At 34.8% G+C, this 21,724-nt stretch overlaps 1 protein-coding gene across 8 annotated transcripts in view; it reads right to left on the bottom strand.

Moving 5' to 3' along the window:
- Positions 1-21,724, bottom strand: part of gogo (golden goal) — a 183,036-nt gene that overhangs the window by 147,534 nt on the left and 13,778 nt on the right. For 2 of the 8 annotated variants that reach the window (XM_053748409.1, XM_053748410.1), the window contains exon 2: positions 8,827-8,861. The exons of the other annotated variants lie outside the window; for them this stretch is intronic. The gene's annotated coding sequence lies outside the window, so the exon portion shown is untranslated. The remainder of the gene's footprint in view (positions 1-8,826; positions 8,862-21,724) is intronic. 8 annotated transcript variants of the gene reach the window in all.

Raw genomic sequence — 21,724 nt, 5'->3', positions numbered from 1 at the left:
GCTACAGGAATGTAATAATAGCTGAAAAGTTTGTTAGTTTGACCGCACCAATCTCTGAAACTGCCGTAGGCTTTAAACAATTGCGTTTGTATTTGGCAGCCTAGTTATCAGGATAGTTGGAACCAGAAGACCCGTTCATTTCTTTCTCCACATTTATATGTCATAAAAATCACCAATGCGACAGTGTGAGAGTACCACAAAAAACCACTTTAACACAAGACTTCTTGAGATTTATATTATAAGTCTGTGACTTAAACATTTTTGTTAAGTTTCGGGAAGGAGACCAATGAAACAAGCAACCGCCATTAGCACGCTGTTTATTCCGCTTTGACATTGACACTTGACAGCCAATATACAACAATTTTAATAAAGTACAAGTTTACTTGTGTAGCAAAAAAAAACCCGATTTTCAATATTAATTTCGCTATAACTTTTGAACAGCTGAACCGACTTTGATCAAACAAAAAATAAGAACCACCGCATAAAAAATTGCTATCAAATAAAAGAAATCGTATCCAAATCGGTTCACCCGTTGATAAGCTACGGTGCCACATACACAGACAGACAGACAGACATACACACTTAACGGTCAAACTTATAACATTATATTTTTGCGTCGGGGGTTAAAAATATGCGCTGTCACACCTTCACACAAAACCCTCAAATTATTTACATGATATTAGATACAGGATCTAAAGACGTGAATTCAATTTGCGAATTTGTATTTTAATGATTCTCGTTCGTAACAGTCTGCAATACAACATATAGATAAAAAAGAAAAATTCACGTTTTGCACATATTATACAGCAGCAAATTTACAATCGAATCTTCATTTAAAGGTTAATTTTTATGTAATGTGAGTAGCATATACGTGTTATTAAGTTTAACTTATGTTTCTACTCCGTGTCGACACTAAAATTGTGTTTTCAAGTGATTTATCTTTTTGAGAAAAAAAGATCTTTAAACCTATATAACAAGGAATCAAAACAATTTAGAAGAAACAGAACCGCTATAGTAGTTATATAAACTAAACTTCTTTTGTGTATGTAGAGTATCCGCTGGATCAGACTATTTAATACTTCCATTAGAATAGTTTAACGAACCTGGCATAGTTTATATGTGAGATCAGATAATATTACCGCAAGGAAAAACCAACATTATATGCTGAATCCGCTCAAAGTTTAGCCGGTTTAACCAGCACTCAAAATGTATCTTACGAAAAAAGTGATTTTAAGATCATAAGTGTGTAATTTCTGTGCATTATTTACTTTGTGCCGATACAGAAATCCAAATTGGGGGATCAAAGGGGTCATTACGATGTTCGTTCTCAGACTCGTATGGTTTTGGATTCAGAGATTTTTCGAGTAAATTAACGAAGCGTGTGCCTACGTTATATATTCTGTTTTGTTCTTGATGTGAATTTTTCAATACTTCATCCACGTTTTTTCGCTATAAATAGAAACCACACATTTTTATCGATTTCTTTTAATTTTTAACGATAACTATGAATCTAGTATAGAAGATTATGCTATATTAGATAAATGATTTGATTAAATAGTATTGTATTTTTTTAATTGTACAATTCGTTGTTACAATTTAAGACAAAGATTTTGGTTGTCACCGTTTTCCTTTTAGTAAATTGTGGCCAATAGAAAACTATAATATTTTCTAATAAAGTCAATTATCTAGCCCAGCATAATTTGTTTGTAATAGCACTCGTTTTATTTTACGCTAATTATACAAAAGTGTGTGATGTTACTGAAAGTTTAATATATCTCTGTGTCAAATATTTTAAAAAATAAGGTCCAGCCGTTTCCGAGTTTATTCATAACAAACAAATACATTATTTTTTTATAAACGTGAAATAATATACACCAGAACATCACAATTGAAACGACGTATTTTGAATTGTAATTGTAATGTTTGTATGTTTTAATCAACAAATACCTGATAATGTCTAACATAAGTCACTTCGCATGTAAACATAACCTCGCTACTCAATCAATACTAGTACAAAGTCCTGTAACGGATTCCCGGCTCTGTTTGACCCGTATCCGTGTTCTAAACATTAAACCTGGCCGCTCCCCTCACAGGAGGTATACAAACACCCTTACAGACAAACAGACACCCGTTCTGTGACGTCAGCATTCCACCCCAGACAGGGACACGTTTAATACATTATGACTTGAAATTGAAAGAAGATTTTGCATAGTGATTCAGAGAAATATTTATTTGTTACTAGGTTTTGCCCGCGGCTTCGCCCGCGTTAATTTTCCGGGTAAAGTTAACCTATGTCCTTCTCCATACTTCAAACTACATGTATGCAAAATTTTAAAAAGATTAATTGAGTAGATAGAGGCTAGAGCGCGAAGAAGTAACAAACAATTGACAAATAAACAAACTTACTTTCGCATTTGTAATATTAGTTACACACAAAGGCAACCATCAATTTAATCAAGCATTTATATCAATTTATTTTATTTCTTAGCAAAAAATTAAAAAAAAATATTTTAACAGCTTTATCGCTAAGAAATTTTTTTTTTTCAAAAATCTAAAAAAGACTATAATTTTTGGTGAAAATTTGTACAACAATTTGACACAAAAAATATTGGTCCAAGAAATTAATAATCTGGCAAGATTAAACACATTAATCACAAAAACTCTAATTATGCTGCCAAAAGTACTAACTATCCTACGCTGAAGAAGTCGCAGACAAACATACTATAATTCTTGCTATGTTATATAATATATTTCTATGTGTTACAGCGATCTTATTCATACGTGGGCTGGTGATGAAGATATATAATTATAATTTATTTTATTGAGTCAAGTCTCGCTGAGTAGTGATAGTGATCCAAGACACAAGTCTCGAACTTGCTTTGGCACTAACTCAATCTGTGTCATTTGTCCCTATATATTTATCCAGTTATTTATCTGATTATGTTATAGTTTCAGTGACATATCAGTGATGGTAAAATTTCAATTAATTTATACTTTGCGAAAAATTTTGATCATTGTTGTGCGCTTCGAGAAATAAAATTACACACTTAGCTCAACTCTTTATTGCAACTTAATACACAATAATTGAACACAGTAATTTAATGTTATGTGTATTCCTATACACATAACATTAAATTACTCATATATAAAATAAATTAATAAATATTTTTTGATTTGAATGGCGTTAAAAATCGACAGTTATAAATTGATTTGGCTAACACACTGAACGAATACGGTTACGGTTCGATGAATAGTTTCAGCGTTTCATTAAGTTTTCCTGAATGTGTCATACGCAAAATACGAGGATAAACCAGTCGGTCAACTCGTCAGCAAACAATTTGCTGGACTGGGTGTCGATTCTACTAACTGATCGACAGTTTGTCAACTTCCGCGACGGGAATCGCGATCTCCGGAAATCTATTTAGGCAATCAATCCGCTTTTTGCTTAGTTCAAACGACGAAACGATTTCCCGTGGCGTGTGGTTCCGCCCTAAAATCCTGCCGTTTATATGTTACAAGGCGACTATGAGGCACATAGCCTTGCCAATTGAATATAATTAATACGTAACTATTGTTTATAACTATTGTGCAATCTTGCACAATCACTCAAGTTAACTAACAGTAATCGAATACGTATCTAAAACTACTTATTTTTCCTGTAGAGAGAATGAATCATGAATAAATAAATAAAATATATTAGGACAAATCACACAGATTGAGCTAGCCCCAAAGTAAGTTCGAGACTTGTGTTATGAGATACTAACTCAACGATACTATATTTTATAACAAATACATATATAAATAAACATCCAAGACCCGGGCCAATCAGAAAAAGAACATTTTCCATCATGACCCGACCGGGGATCGAACCCGGGACCTCTCGGTTCAGAGGCACGCACTTTACCACTGCGCCACCGAAGTCGTCAAAAATGTTTTGCCTCGTTCTGTCAATGTCAAATATTGTAATGAGTGTGGTAGTGATAAAATCATGGAATTAGTAGGTAAGCAAGAATCTTACCACTGCGCCACCGAGGTCGTCAAATTTGGATAAATTGTAATACTGGGTTACGTCTGTCGGAGAAATTGCGTTTGAGATTGGATATTCAGAATATCCAATAGCGGTGTTGTGTCGCATGCACTCTGATTTAAGGTCGATGACATCAGTATTTATTTATATATTTACTAGCGGCCCGTCCCGGGTCCGTTCGGGTACAAACATAATCAATTATACACCTAAACTTTCCTCACGAATTACACTATCTATTGGTGAAAACATGTGGAAATCTGTGCAGTAGTTTTTGAGATTATCGCGAACAGACTTTATTTTATAATATGTAAAGTATGTATACATAAAACTTCCTATTCATTTTCGAGTGTGTTAATTACTAATACTTGTGTCAGAATTTATTCAAGTCGCCTAAAAGCATCTGACGTGACTTTTACCACTACTTTCCGACATCTAGTGGCAAGTAGTCGCACACATACCAGGAGAACCTAAACAGCCAGCCAGTGCTCAGGTTTCCTCGCGATGTTTTCCTTCACTGGGAGCAAATGGTGGTCTACAAACGTTTCGATTGGTATACGGTATACAAACTCATGGGCACGGACGGACGGACGGACGAACGAACGAACGAAATGAATGAAAATATTAAACATGGTGCATTATATTTTACAAAAGGTACGTTTTTATGGGTAGGTATCACATGTTTAGTTATCACTGACTTGCAAGAGACAACATTTAGGTGCCAAGCAAATTAATATTATGTTCTGTGTTGTAACTAGTACACACAATCGGATCCCGATATTGGATATTTTCAAATTGCTCATTGACTAAGTGGGCGTAAGGAGACCTCTTGAATAAACCAAAAAACTCTACGCGTTTCGTAGCGCGTGTAGCACATATATTTCTCTCGTAGCGTATGTGTCATTACTCGTAACAGTCGTAGCAAAATCAAAATCAAATCATTTATTCACAAATTAGATATTCACGCATGGAAATAATCAAATACGTACTTCCTGTATATTTCCGTGAGTCGTAGCCTCTCTTGTGCTAGCTCCTCATTGGCTACTGTTGTTATCGTATTGGCCAATCAGTAACGTGCTTGCTTATATGATATCTATGTAATATAATTACATAGAATTATATTTAAAGTAAGCTTGACTAAGCTTGTTTTTCCACCGCAAATATACAATAAAGCACAAAATAATAATATGTAATAAATAATATTTAAGGCATTTTTGCTTTAAATAAAATCAGGTATATATAAATAAAACGGGTTTCGAAATAAATCTAAAATAACAACAATGGACCTTTCGGGCGCGTGTAGTGACACATTGCTATTAAACTGTACCTTTTGTGTAGAAAATTGAAAATGTCGTGTTTAAAAAATAAAGGAACTTTTACGAGATCGTTATCTGCATTGTACACCCTATTAAAAATAAAACACGAAATATCAATCAACTTTAGAACTGCGTTCTTGTCAATATATATATAAATTTTCCGTATTTTCCATTTTTCCCCCTTATACACGATATCTACTTTGTCTTTTACTTCGTCTATTACTTTCCATTCCTTCTGATTTTTTTTCTATCTATCATATATTTCATTCGTCCTTGTACGACACAAGGTGGCCAAACATCTTTCCTCTTCTTCTCTGCGTTCTTTAGAAAAAAAATATATGAATAACTAAAGCAAAAAATGTCAAAAAGACATTAGTCTCAAACAAATCTCGTCATAGAACAGCTATTCAAATCGCGATTGTCATGCTAACCCAAACTTCAAATCGCATTCCATTCATGGAGCATCAAATGATACCTCAAAATACCTCAAAAAGGGTCCTACTTACTATTAGTCCCACTGTCATTATACCCGCTCCCCGCACTCTGGACATAAAAAAAAACTCATAAAAGCTAGATTTAGGCAAATTGCCCCTCTACATGTGGGCGAACATCAACGCGTCGCAATAAAGAAGATTTTTCAAAAAATATATACAGACAGACTGTGTGAAAAAATTATGTAAATACATGAGAAGGTCTAACATGATAAATGATATCGTGGACACCCTTTGATAAATGACGCGTATCATTACCGCCAACATTATAATGTCTGTGGACTTTTGAAAATTAAACGCTGGCTGATTTTTATCGTATTTATGAAAAAAACATATGTTACTGGCCATAAAACTAGGCTACGTTTTTATTATTATAACTATTGAGTCTTAATATTAAAAACAAGAAAATAAATTCGTTTTAAAGCGAGAATTGTCAATTTAATTCTAGATAGAAATAACCTTTTTAGGATATAAAAGATTTGTTTTATGATGCAAACATAAAATATTAATTTGAATAAAAAAAATATATGTCATCTATTTCAGTTTCCGTGAAATATTATGATGGACCCAGGATCGGCAGGAATATGGTGCACCCAGGATCGGCTCCCAACGAGGGTATTCCGGAACGGTTTACTTTGTTACGCGTTTAATGCAACAATTCATCTACCTGACGGAAATTACGACGAGATGACGAGTATATTGTTTGCATTTGATGTATAGGAAAAAAACTCATTTTGTAGTAACATAGGTACGTATTCTATTCTTCATATCTTGTAAGTTCTTCTTATCAGACGTAATCATAAGTCTATAAGTCCGTAATGGGTTCTGACGACCTCGGTGGCGCAGTGGTAAAGTGCTTGCCTCTGAACCGAGATATCCCGGGCTCGATCCCCGGTCGGGTCATGATGGAAATGATCTTTTTCTGATTGGCCCGGGTCTTGGATGTTTATTTATATATGTATTTGTTATAAAATATAGTATCGTTGAGTTAGTATCCCATAACACAAGTCTCGAACTTACTTTGAAGCTAGCTCAATCTGTGATTTGTCCTAATATAATTATTTATTTATAAAGAAGGCCTGTGCTCCAGCAGTGGGGACGTTCAAATTGTCGTTGATGATGTTGATGATAATAATAGAGATATAAACCATGAAAACAGAACAATTAATCTTTAGGCACTCGAGTAAAATTATACAGATTTTGCCGGAGTATCTTGAGCAATTTAATTTTATCTTGTTTATTTGAAAAACGGAACGATTTCTGTGGCCGTAACAATAGGGAGAAATTATTACCAAGGCCTGTGCCCTTTTGTTGACCTTTATCACCCTTTACGACTGTGATTTAGTTACGTTTTATAGGCTTACTTTATTAATTAGTTTCAAGACCGTAATATTTTCCGTCTTTTGACCGTCTTCATTCTAATGGACAATTTTTAATTTCTTATGGAAACGTGTCATATCTATGACAAGTGATATAAGAAATTTTATTTGATGAACTCAAGTAAGTATATTAATTATTAATTAGTTGGTAGGTACATAGCTTTATTATTTAATTTTATGATTGTTTGTTAATTTGTTTAAAATTACTTTACTTTATATCATCTTTTGCTGGATGGGTAGGTTTTAGTGATTTTTTAACACGGGCACGGAGTAGCGCGCAGTAATACATTTTTGTTTGTTCATTCATCCAAGTACTATTACAATAGTTGTTTAACTTCCATCATCGCAGGCCAAGAGTGCGTGAACCACTGCGGCACTGAGTTACTCCATGAGAAATAGAACAACTCCCAGCATGGGAAAATATTTCTATCTGTTTCTGCGGTACTGGATGTGTTGTGCACGTTTCTGTGTTTGTGCCCATCGGATGCGCGATGCCAAGCTTAGAGCTTTGCATGGACCGTTGAGTGTTGTCCATTTTATCCTGATATTTCCACAAAATCTCTTCGAGCAAGTTATAGCTCATACAAACGCGAGTGACCAAAGCTTTGTCAGAAAATTTTCTTCTAAACGCCTGAAAACCATTACCACCCCAACTATTTAAATATTTAAGTTGGTGTGTTTGTGCCTCGTAGCTCGTAAATTGCATTCCCTGGGCGATGTCAATGACCTGTTCACGTGAAGATAAGTCGGAAGCCATATAGGAGTAAGACTGTTACACGGGTTGTATGTAAGTATATAGGTGTTATTGTGTCTATGGACATGTCATGGAAATACGTCAAATTTCATGATGTATGCATACGTAGGTATATTGATTGACGTAAAGTTCCACCCTAATGGCATCCCCAAAGAGGGTTGACGTCAGGTAGGCTACTGGTAAAATCACAGTCAAGTCTTCAAAACTTTAGGGTTATATTTTTTGCCTATACCACAGCAACATTTCTTGGTAATGCGTCCCTTAGTCGCCTCGTACGATATCCACGTGAGAAAGTAGAGTAGGTAGTGTTATTCTAAGACGGAACTACACAACGCGCCTTCCAATCCTTCCTAAACAACTCCTCAACCAAACCGATGCTTTCTAAACACATAAAGTGAAAAAACCAAAACATTTCACATAAACTGCTCTATTTTTGACATCGAGACGATTTATATGTGAGCAATATCATAAAATATATCATCTTAAACAGCCACTTATCGATGCCAGGGAGAATGCCCATATTTGAACATGTCGCAACGGTCTGCGAATTTGAATCTGAATGTCACAGAATACTGACTGATTCAGTAGATTTATGGTCGTTGAGAACTGATATGTATATATAGATATGTATATCGCTGTTTGTTTTTATTAATCTGGTTCATAACGTCAACATATTTGGTTTCATAGGATAGTAAAGTAAGTATTTTTATGTACTAGCTGTATGTTTCACAAATAAAATATACTTTAAAAAATAGTAGAAAATAAATTCATACTCAATTTTAAAAGTTACAAATTACCTTTAAGCCGAACAAATCCGAACGATATCAGACTCAAAAATATTGGCATAAACACTACAACTTACCTAAACTTCAGTTTCAAACAAAACCACCATTCAACCTGCAATAAAAAAGTTAATCCAGTTAATTACAACAAATAGTTGAGAAACCCAACCCGGCTATAAACCGGCCATTAAAAACTTACATATAGACATAAAATAAGATTAATAGAACAACAACATACTTAATTATCCAGAATTTCCTTGCTTTCCCCGAAATTCGGGAGGTTGCGTGACTAGCACCACATAACTCAGGCCCTTGTGACGGGACGATGTCTGATGTAATTAAATCAATATTAGGTAGATATCTGATAAAAATACAACAAAGGTGACCACGAAAACTGGTGCAAGATTTTGTTAAAAAACCAAACTTGTTAATCAACTAATATGAAAATATGGCCAATTACATACCTACGTAATAAATATGCTAATTTTATTAAACACCCCGAAACTGGCTATTTGCATGCACATTCAAAATCGCATTTTACTATGACTCCCGCCTGCCTAATTTTGATAGCCAATATATCAAAATTTTCAATTTAAGAACTTTAAATAATACTTATATAATGGCCAGTGCAATCACTTTCAATTTATCGTAGGTACACTTGAAAAAATCTCAATACAATAATCGCTAAATATACCACCTTTTTTACACGTCTTACTTTCAATCTTGTCTATGGTGCGATAAAGTGGAAATACACTTACAACGCTAGAACTAAGCTGCTCTAAGATGGTACCCAAAGTTTCTCTCGTCGTCGACAGCGAAGTTTAAAGTTACGAGTACATTAATTTGATTTGTAACTCAGCCCTCGAAAATCCAATACTGACCTTCGAACTTGAATAACGACTTCATAATTCATGTCTAAAATTCAATCAGTTTCCATTCAGTATATTGGAAATTATCGATTCTCAGTCCTCTCTTTGATATTGTCTAAAAGGAAATTGGCAATAAGTATGTCCTCTGGTTCCACCAATTGTCGCCTGTTCCTACGGATGCTTCAAATTAATTATAACTTGGCTCTCTTTGTTACTTTTAATCGAAATCTCCAACAAAAGTCGAATTTCCTCTAAGTTTTCTATTAATTTTAATTCACTTCCAAGTAATATTTATTTTCTTTTAAATCTTTAGCATTTCTTTCGGAGGTCAATAAAATCACTCTCAATTTGGTATCCTTACGACTTTTCGTTTTACTGCCGTTCCAATCATTCGAATACATAGCTGTCGGAAACTAGGTTTGTCCACTGATAAAATACGACCACTTTAACTTAACCACATCTTTTAAAGATAGACCTACATTTGGAATTACTCGCCATAGACTCGCTCAAAGAAACGTCTGGAAAACTCGTACAAAGTAAATGGGACGCTCGTAACATCTTAACACATAGTGACTCGACGGACGAAGTCGAGCGTGCAGGCTTTTGTAGACCAATTCCTAAACGTCTGCGTTTTAGTTTTAGCCAACTCGTTTGACAGCGCCTGTTGTAAATGAAGAGCAAAAACACGCGCGAGCATTTTTCTTACAATTGATTTAACTAGTGCCAATTATTCTGGCAGACAATGCGTGAATGTATTGCGGTAACAAAAAATATGAGGAAAATAGGGAATTCATTAATACATAAGCAATAAAGATCCACATTATTTCTACCGCCATGTTTGTGGGGCGTAATAAATTTGTAATAAAGATGGAGAGTGGTTGTGGCGCGCCATAAACGTACCCCTGTGACCAATATATTTTATGACAAATTCGTAACGCACAGAACCTGTGATACCGTCATTAGTTACCTTTACAAAAAATAAGGTCGTTATTTCACGGTAAATTTTGGTTTTACCTATTCATTACAATCATATTTACCTACCTATTTATTTGACGACCTCGGTGGCGCAGTGGTAAAGTTCTTGCCACTGAACCGAGAGGTCCTGGGTTCGATCCCCGGTCGGGTCCTGATGGAAAATGATCTTTTTCTGATTAATTCGGGTCCTGGATGTTTATCTATATCATATGTATTTGTTATAGAATCATCATCAGTTGAGTTGAGTTAGTATCCCATAACACAAGTCTCGAACTTACTTTGGGGCTAACTCAATCAATATTTATTTATTATTATTATTATTTTATGAGTACGTACCAAACGTACCCTACGGGTTATTTGTTCATAAATAAAAACATTCTTGCACGCGTAACGACATGCGACAAATATGTTAATATATATCATAATAAAGAATTAATAGTACTCTATTACAGTATGTACTATATTATATCTGTCCAGTATGTCTACTATCATAATAATAACATCTAAGTATAATTTTCCTTGGTCTTTTGACACCAAAAATTACAACGACAACATAAAAACATCTTATCTACCAAAGTAATGGTAAACATACATCTAGACAACTTCATCAAAACCACTTGTGAAATCTCGTCAAAAATCTAAAGCTGCAATTTGGTTAGGCGTATAATTCTCGTTACGGCCGCCAGGGAGCGCTCGTATATAATAAAGTCGAGTTGCCAGTTCGCGACAACCCTACCGTCGCGCCCCTGTCGACTAGGGCTGGCATTTTAACTTTGCAACTTTACAGACATATTTAATTCAGAAATTCTTCTACGGGCACTTCGATCCAGGTGATAAAACTCAGATCTTACCCGGTCCTTCAAAATGCCTGCTGCATAAGGCATAGGGGTAAGTACAGAGTTAAAAATTCCACTTGCGACCCTAATGGATACCGATGATTACGAATATAATAAATTATTATTATTATTATTTTTATGTATATTTTTCTCCTCTTGAGAGAGGGTAATATAAGCAACTAACGCGGGCCTTAGCCAAGCGATAGGGGCAAGAATCTAAATAGAAAACCCAGCAGAAACACTGGAAGAAGATAGAAATTTTCTGGTGATCCGGCAAGTATTAAGAATGGTGGCTTTCTGTAAAAGATAAACTATATACATCGGGATATTTAATGTTTTCAGGCTTTGTGAAAGTGATTTCGGGGTATTACCCCTGTTGATGATAAAATTATCGGCACTTATTATTATTAAATTCAGAGATCTCATTTTCAATGCAATTATTCTTCAAATATCACTGAAAATAGTGATTAATATAATCTTTGAATACTAACTGTGAAATCAGGGCTCATTATATTCTTATCATTACCTATTATAAAACAAAGTCCTCTACCGCGTCTGCGTGTCTGTTCGCGATAAACTTAAAAACTACTGCACGGATTTTCACGCGATTTTCACCATTGGATGTAATGATTCCTTAGGAAGGTTTAGGTGTAATTTTTATTATGATTTTAAACAAGGAAAGCTGAGACAGGCTGCTTGTTCTACACATGCCTAACTAAAGTTGCACTTAGCTATATAAAAGGAAGGTAAAACGGCAACTAACAAAGCAAAATGAAAAGAGTCGACAAAGGATCTAGTTAGCCATCACAGGATCTGGATCAATCTAGTTATAGCCTGTTAGACCCGGAACTAAAGTGGAACTACTTTTGAAACCTAGTATTTGTCAAAAATTTTCATAGTTCTATAGTTTTTGTAAGTTTGTCATGTATATTGTCTATTAGTAGTGATTTTTCTGCACCAAATTGTAGTAATGCTGAAAAGTTCACTGTTTGTTTGAACATGTACAGTGCCGATAGTGTCTGTTATGACATAGTAGACAAAAGGTTCCCTTTTTGCCGTAGGTGTGCCATAAAATATTAAAAATAAAATTAGGAGTTGTGTGATAATGCTCTGCTAATATAAATTGAAATATGTTTTAATTAATAACGTGGAATGAAAACTAATAAATTAAATTATCTATTAGGTATATTCTGTTACGTAATCCATCACATATTACTAATATTATCAAGACTCCCACGCACTGTCTGTCTGTCTAATATATTTGGTGAAATTGGCTGCAGGAAGGTAGATTGTGTATTAAATAAAATCGCATTAGTCACGCGAGGCAGCCCTGTGAAGGGTAGCGACCCTCAGCACCGGATCTACGGAAGCCAAATCGGGTAACTGCCTTGAGCAACAGATTTAGAGGGGCGCCAGAATCATAGAATATATTTATTTGCTTTAACATGGCCTACCATAATTGCTGTAACATACCTATATGTTAGCCAAAAATTAGCATGCAACCAAAATTGTTTATTTATTTTTTAATTGTTTAAGGATTGCCATATTACTAGGTATCATAATAATAAAAAGGTGTGCAAATGTGGTAACAAATATTTTGTACCTATAAATAAATAAATATATAATGACAAATCACATAGATTGAGCTAGCCCCAAAGTAAGTTCGAGACTTGTGTTATGGGATACTAACTCAACGATACTATATTTTATAATAAATACATATATAGATAAACATCCAAGACCCGGGCCAATCAGAAAAAGATCATTTTCCATCATGACCCGACCGGGGATCGAACACGGGACCTCTCGGTTCAGAGGCAAGAACTTTACCATTGCGCCACCGAGGTCGACGAATATTACATTTGATTTTATTACATCTTATTATATATTTTATCTTATACAATATAAAATTCTTGTATCACAGTTTTAGTTACCATACTTCAACGAAACGGCTTGACCGAAGAATAACTATTACCCTTCCTATTGAATTTTTTTAATTGTCTATTATTAAAGAATAGAATTTAGATGCACATAGAATACATTTTAACCCGAACTTCTCACGATAATGCATACCTCAGATGCTGATATTAATATGAAAATAATACAACCTTCAATCGTTACATATCACTTTTACAATAGTTAAAGTAAATAGAACTATATTTTCTAATAATGACACTTATTTTAGGAGAGTGGGGACGCCATAATCAAGTGTGCCCTCGTTCAAAAAACTCGTAGATCCGTTTCAGACAACCCTCGATTTGCGCAGACAAGACAGGGTGGTTTTATAATAGGACGATAGTTCAACTTGTGAATGGAGCCCAAGAATTGAGATCAACTTCGTACTTTTAAAGTTTTAACAAGAGATATTTTACTAGATATTGTGGAGTTTACAAGCAACTGTTTTGTATTTTAAACTTTAAGTTTTGAATGGTCCTTTTTAAGAACTTTAATGAGTGTTTTAAGGGGACTTTAGTTAGAAACAGGTCGTATGAGGTTCAGTTTATATGGAAAATTGTGACGATAAAAGATAGTCAATATGTCTTTCACTCGAAATACGAGTAAGGAACATATTTTGTTGCACATTAAACAGTTTGTTGGCGTTTTGCAGAAATTAATAAGAATGAAAATAATGTACCTATATTTATTTTCATCAACAATCATTAAGTACAAACATTATTGCAGTGGGAAAAAACACCAAAGATATTAATTAAAAACTAAACATTATGGAGAACTGGTGTCCGTATGCAAGCTATCTTAGGACCCTGTATTAAGGGTCACCAGGACCATACAGATTTGAAAGCGAACTGGTAATCATTGTTCATTTTAATTCAAATCTAGAAAATATTTCACAGGGAGTTGTCCTGTTATTAGTTTTCGCGGAAGTCTTCAAACATGGCTTACAGGATATTACGGCACGATGCAGACGCACCCTGGATGGACATGAACATTTACCAAATCAATAAACTGACCTAACGCAACAATGTTATAAAAAAATCACACCCCAGCGTGATGCATGCATATAATTATATGTATGGCTAAACGGGAGTGGCGACGGGGGCCAACCCTGAGCACACTATCGATCTGTAAATACTCAGGGTTGCCACATCACTTAATGAGTGTACTCTACATTTAAATTTGTATGTTCTGATTTATACACAACATTTTCTTCTAAAAGTAACTTTATTGCGTAATACAATGTATTTAACAGTCTCTTTCTGATGTCTGTCTGCCCCTATGTTGGCTTAGATCTTTAAAACTGGGCAACGGATTTCGATGCGGTTTTTTATATAGATAGAGTTATTCAATAGGAAAGTTTAAGTTGTACAATTTATTATGATCTTCCCCGAGCGAAGCTGGAATGGGCCGCTAGTTTAAGTATAAGTTGTTTTATTATAAAAATATAAGGACAGTTTTACGCTAGAAAAGAACCTAATAGGACTTATAGTATGTTCTATTTTGTAATATTATTTGTTTAAATTGACGCAATTTATGTGAGTTTTCATCAAATTTTTGTTCATTTTATTTGAAGTAGTACCTATAAGGGTTACTCAGGGCCAAGGGTTGTGAAGCTCGAAGACCACATTTAGCTAAAATAGATATTTTCATGATTTCCACACATTATTATTAAACAAAAACTATCCAAGTCTACCAATTGTAAAAATTCAAACAAGATATTGAGAAGGTCTATTGCAAACTGAATAATTACATTCCTGCATGTCCGATACACCCCGAAATCAGGGAAAATACCCCAATCTACATAACTCCGGCTATTCACCGGCAGACTTTTATAGGTTATTGAATAATCGCGTGTTTGTGCGACCTGCCCCGCCGTGACTTGATTGATGAAGACATAATGCCTGCTGACCAGCGCGTCATTTTAAATGGAAATTTATCGCGAATAGACATTATCGCGGAATTAATTTGTGCTTGACCGAGCAAATTTTATTATAAAATCAGTTTGTGCAATCAGTACAGAATGTCGAGGTGATTTGTTTAAAGTTATTGTTTAAAATCTAACAATAATTTATATTGTATACAACAGTCATGCAATAAACGTCCTTCGAATAATTAAATTTTGTTTAATTAGACCGTTCTAACATAAAATATCTACACTTGAATATATAAAACTTGTTTGTCAAATAAATCAAATAGATAATTTAAAAAAAATACTAAATCTTCTCCCAATATACGTGAGTCATTATTTATATATTTATCCACAGTCAAATTGATTGCTTAGAAACCGGTTAAAAAATGGTAGTTTAATAGGTGCACGAATAGCCACCTTTAGCCCTGTCCCCTCACGCTTGTCCAATATGGCGCGTGCGTAAATTTCGAGTAATGCCTTACCAAACTAACACACGTCGCGTCGCACGATAATACTGCTATCTCAGCCAATTAAATGGTTATGTGTTTTTCTTTCACAACAAATGTGTTAGGTCCTGTCGAATCATGAGCAGTTACACCCACTAGGAATCATGAAATGCGAAACAGAAGGATCTAGTCTCTGAGATGTTTCCAATAAAATTGGCCATTATAAGTGCACCTTCTGGAAGTTTTATATCCATGGCAACAACGCTATTTTATAGAAACACTGAAAATTGGTGTACTTTTCTTGAACAGTCCTTTTAAGTTTAAGTAATGATCGGTTCACATTTACAAGATTTTTACAGGCACGCTAGACGCTAGTAATAAAACAAAAAAGTGGCAAGTTTGCTAGAATACAAACTTGCCACTTTTTTGAAACTTTGAAATAAAAATCATTTTAAGATGAACAAAATTTACAGGTATATTATCTATTTAATTAAAAAACTTTGAGTAACATAACAATTTATTTGGACTGTTATCTCATATAGTTTTTAGACATATTTAGACATAAGTACCTACGTTCTCAGAATTTTTACTTTTATTAAATAAATGTCTTTTGTTTCTGATACATTGAACAGTTCGCTTATTTATAAGCTAGTTTTCTGACTCAGTTTATTGACTGTTGTTTTGTGTAAACAATGCCATGTGTTTCTTAATGTCTGTAGTGTAGATAGAAATAATTTATTTTTATACTTTTCTATATTTTCTAATATTTTAAGTGACTGAATAAATCACTTAATACAATCCCACATTTGTCAACGCTGTGAATAAAAAAAGAAATAAAAGATTCGAAAATCAAATATGGCCGTGTTTTGGCGCGCGCGAAATTGCACATTTTTGGGGTTTCGTTCTTCATTTCATTATCGGATATCGCACGCACGTGCTTCTGAATATAAATTCTACAAAATTTGTCGAATATTCACGAGCCTCGTGATTTTGTGCCGATCTTCCACGGTGTGATATTAACAATTTTGAGGTTATCACTCTCCGAGCGTGTTTACTGCTTCTGGTATGATCATTCGTAGACATCTTCATATCTTGATCTTCTAAATTTCATACTATACAATATTATGTTTCATAACAAATTAGAGTGTGTAACACCAACAAACTTTTTCTTCAAGGAGTTTAATTTGTGTATATTTAGAACTATGAATTTCTAAGTAAAATCGAACAGCTAATATTGAAATGAACAGCTAATATTCAAGTAACAAATACATGCCTAAGAACTCTTTAAGTTCATATTTAATTTATTTTTCCTAAACTGCACAATATATTCTAAACTCATTTAACCTTCCGTTACCAGTGTGAATTATAGGTACGCCTCCTTATGAATCTCGCCTTTAATTGTTGAAAACTGAATCGAAATCTGTTTGGTATTTTTCACAAAGAAAGAAAACAAAACTACGAGAAAAGGTTGCAGTGTAATTCGTTAAAGACAGACAGTCCTATAAATATTATATACTAGAAGTTGCCCGGGGCTTCGCTCCCGTGGAAATTTGGAGATAAAATATAGCATATAGCAATCTTGGATAATGTACCTTTCTAATGGTGAAAGAATTTTTGAAACTCCTTCCGAAAATCGAAGGACGAATAACATAACTCGGAGTTCAGTATCAATTGATCTAATTTTGCCTGATTGACTTGTCCCGCCTCTATTACCAAGGGAAGCAATTTGCTACATCTACACATTGAACACTCACTATACATAGTAGACATATGCATGGAAGCCATATTGGTATGTAATTGAACACCAGCAAGTGTCTTACGTCTTATAGTCTTCAAACTCAGCGAAGCGAAAACTAACAAATAGTCAGGTAGATTTTCTGTCACATAATGTTCTTATTTTCTTGAAATTTTCAAAAATATGTTTCTCGAACGATTTCGCGGTGGGGCGCAGTGGTAAAGTGTTTGCCTCTGAACCGAGAGGTCCCGGGTTCGATCCCCGGTCGGGTCATGATAGAAAATGATCATTTCCTGATTGGCCCGGGTCTTGGATGTTTGTTACAAAATATATCATCGATGAGTTAGTATCCCATAACAGGAATCTCGAACTTACTTCTCAATCTGTGTGATTTGTCCTAATATATTTATATTATATTGTGTTTAATTTTTTACACTAAATAAGCATAATAGCGAGAAAGTGAATATTTTCCGACGATATTAATTTTTCCTTGGGTTTTTAATGAGCCAGTGAGCACAGGGAAGTTTTATATCCTCCTATAAAAAGCACTTGGACATTTTGTCGTACGTTCTTTCAAATTAGAAAATAACGATGAACTCAAACTGAACTACTTAAAGTTTGAGTATAGTTCAGTTTCATCGCCAGTGAAAATATTAGGAATGATATTTAAAATTCCATCGATTATATTATATTTTATTATTTATTTTATTTAACAACGTTATGTACCCAATTCTCTGTGCACGATGTTTTAAGTAAGTGACATTTCTGAAACATTCAACATAGGTACGCCTACGTAATTTATTGCATTCTTAATTAGGACTTCTATATAGGATAAATGTTTAGGCGATTTCTTTGAATGTACAATGTTAATTATTGCTACAATATCGATTGGATGGATTTTTTTTTTAATTTTGGCAGTCCTGAAAATATAACTACCAATCTCTAAATTCTAGTTAAGCTCTCGTATGTGAGTAAAAATCCATTGCCCGTGGGAATTTCAGGAAATCCTTTCTTAGTGCTCTCCTACACTGTCCTAGGAACCCACACACCAAATTTCAGCTTTCTACAGCCCAGTAGTTTCGGCTGTGCGTTGTCTGTCAGCCAGTCACACAGTAACGGAAGAGATTTATATATTATAGATTATACTGATATATAGATTATACGGATATATTATAGATAACATTGAGCACGCACATCACATTTCTGATAAGAATAACAAATTCCAAAAGTCAATTAAAATGCTACGAACGAAAATACAAATGTGGAAAAACAAACAACGTCGAGATATTACCGCGGTCCAATGAGCACGGGATGTGTCGCTGACAATACAGCCATTTTGCCAAAACGTACACGGCCGGATGAAAACAGGCCAATTTAATAAATTTCACTGTTTGAGTGACGAAAGCTAGAACTGCCAGAGAGATATAATGGACGATGTTTTATTTTGAGCTCAATTAATGTCGTCAAGTGAGCTGAAATACAAATGAAAACAGCTTTTAAACTGAAACTAAAATAGAACAACATATCCCACCAAAAACATTTTCATGTAAAAATGTTGCCAAGACGAGTCTAGTTTGCTTCACAAAATCTATACTTTAGTCAAAATGTATGAAAAAGTGGTCAGATCTCATGATATATGCGCCATAACTTTTCCATACCTAACTTCACATACTCTACATTCTAGTTAAAACGTGTCGCTTGGCCGTTTCGTTACTCTAGAAATAAGATAACGAATGCCTATGAAATCTACGTGACGGTAGCAACGGCCAAGCCACACGTTATAACTCACATATCTGGGGGCACTCCCGTGCCCCTAGAAGTGAAAACTTCTTTATGGGCGTAGTGTACTTCGTTGTGATGGGTATAATGTTAAACTAACATTTAGCGGCCCGTCCCGGCTTCGCTCGTGTAAAAACCTAATAAATTATACACCTAAACCTTCCTCAGGAATCACACTATCTATTGGTGAAAACCGCATGAAAATCCGTGCAGGAGTTTTTGACTTTTATTTAAGTAGTTCACAGATATCGTAGTTTTGCAGCATTGGAATGTTGTGTTTTTCTCATGTGTTTGATTTGATTCTAATTTAATTTCATTTAGTAGTGCCACAATCTAGTTACGTAGTTATAAGTTTTAAATTTAGTTTTTAATTTAAGCATGGTACCCGCAGAAAACCAGCGTCATGGCCCAGCCACGACACATGCTGAGTGGCGGCCATTTTGGTACATGTTTTAATTCTAGATTGTATTGTCAACTTAGTTTTAATTGTCATTATGTGCCAAATAAAATATTTTTCTTTCTTTCTTACTTTATCGCGAACAGACAGACGAGGTAGAGAACTTTGTTTTATAATATGTGAGGATAAGGATGTGTACGGCGTATCCGACGGGGCATTTTAGTACAATCATTTTATGTTTCCCTACAGAAAGTACCTTCCTTAAGCCTCTGACGTCGAAATGCAAGCATGCATTATGTATGGGTGGAAGTCCAAGTTGTATCCAAGTAGCCATGCTTTGTTTGCATTGTATAACCCGGTGTCCTAGGTGAACGACAAATGTGGCAAGGCAGCGAGACGAGTACGTATCAATATTAATATCGAATGTAATACTACTTGTGGATTTGTTTGGGCATTATTCACCTATGCAGCGTTGCGTCGTTAACCTATGGCAAGGATGTATCCTTGTAAATGTTAGCGCAACGTGTTTGCTCAAACAAAACAAATAGTTTTGCTTTGTCTCAAAGAATATCTAGGTAAAGAACTAAAACTGTTTGAGTTAGATGTTGTGAGATTACTCGCCCAGTAGTTTTTGGACTACGATTTTATTCGCCGTGAATTTCAAAGGTATGTAATAAATAAGCCCTTTATTCTGAAATATTTCAGGTTGATTCTTCACAGATCTCTAGTTTCAGTGTGTCTCTTGACAGAGTCTGAAACGGTTCTCCTGCAATTGCTACGTCTACGATCGTTTCGTCGACAGAATGTTTCGACATCGGGCGTTTGAACGACAGAACCCTTCATCTACGAACGATTCGCCGACAGAATTTAGGAGACATTCTGTCGACGAAACGATCGTAGACGAAGCAATTGTAGGAGAACCGTTACAGATTCCTCTTGACATAATGCTACTCTAGCAACGAAGTAATGAAGAAAATATATAATTACTAACAATCCGCCCCGACTTCGCACGGTGCATCCGTGCAATATTATGCGAAATTTTGTGAGGATGTTTGTTACCCTTTCACACAAAATCGGGGCCAATTGTTATGAAATTTGGTACACGGGTATAATATAACGTGGAATAACACATATGGTACTTTTTATACCGAAATTCCCACGGGAGCGAAGCCCCAGGATGCAGTTGGTATAATAACTAAAAAACTTCCACCCGAATCACTCAAAAAAAAACATTTACGTAATAACGTTAATATAATGTCAAAAATGACAGTTTTGTAAAAAAAAACTTATTGCTCAACTGGTCTGCTTTAATTAGTCCATAGATTTAATAAGTACGTTGTACGGAGTACCCACTAATTCCATGAACTTGTCATCAAAACGTGATGTTTTGATGTCATCAAAATACTACAATTTACCTGCTCCTGAAGACGGCGCGTGGAGATAGGTCCCGCGGGATGAGCCCGCTGTCATAAAACATTTAGACACGAAAGGGGGAAATTAAACTAGTTGGGCAACGTCTACCTCCTTGTTTTTGGTCGTGAGTCTGTGGATCAGTTGCTAGGCAACACTTATTATTGAACTAGCTTTTAATCACGGCTCCGCCCGCGTACTGCCCGATTTTCCGCGGGAACAGTTAGGTACCTATTTTTTCCGATGACATTAACTTCAATTTGAAAAACACTTCGAGTTGTTTGTCTGTTCGTACAAGAAAACGTCAAGTCTCCAGAGAAATATGTGAAGAGCTGCGGCAACACAACGATAAGAGGCGACACGCCAGAAGAAATCAATCAGTAATAAGGTTTTCCGTGCATAAATTTATCATTACAACTTTATCGCATTGGGGAAAAGAAATATGGAAAAGAATGGAGTTTGTTTTTTTAAGAAACAATTTAAGCCTAGTATTAGGTAATAGTTCATTTGGGAAATTCAAAGGGATTGTACATTATTGCCTTGTTTAAATATGTGCTCATATTAAAACTAAGCAATGTGGCAATGTTGAGATTGTAGCTAAGATCAATCTCGATTGAATTCTCTCTTAAATAAAAAAAAAAAAAAACACAGACACGTTAAACTTAT

The sequence above is a fragment of the Plodia interpunctella genome, chromosome 8 (assembly GCF_027563975.2).
Source record: "Plodia interpunctella isolate USDA-ARS_2022_Savannah chromosome 8, ilPloInte3.2, whole genome shotgun sequence".
Lineage (NCBI taxonomy): Eukaryota > Metazoa > Arthropoda > Insecta > Lepidoptera > Pyralidae > Plodia > Plodia interpunctella.
The sequence above is the reverse complement of the archived record's forward strand: the minus strand, read 5'-3'. Positions and strand labels throughout refer to the sequence as shown.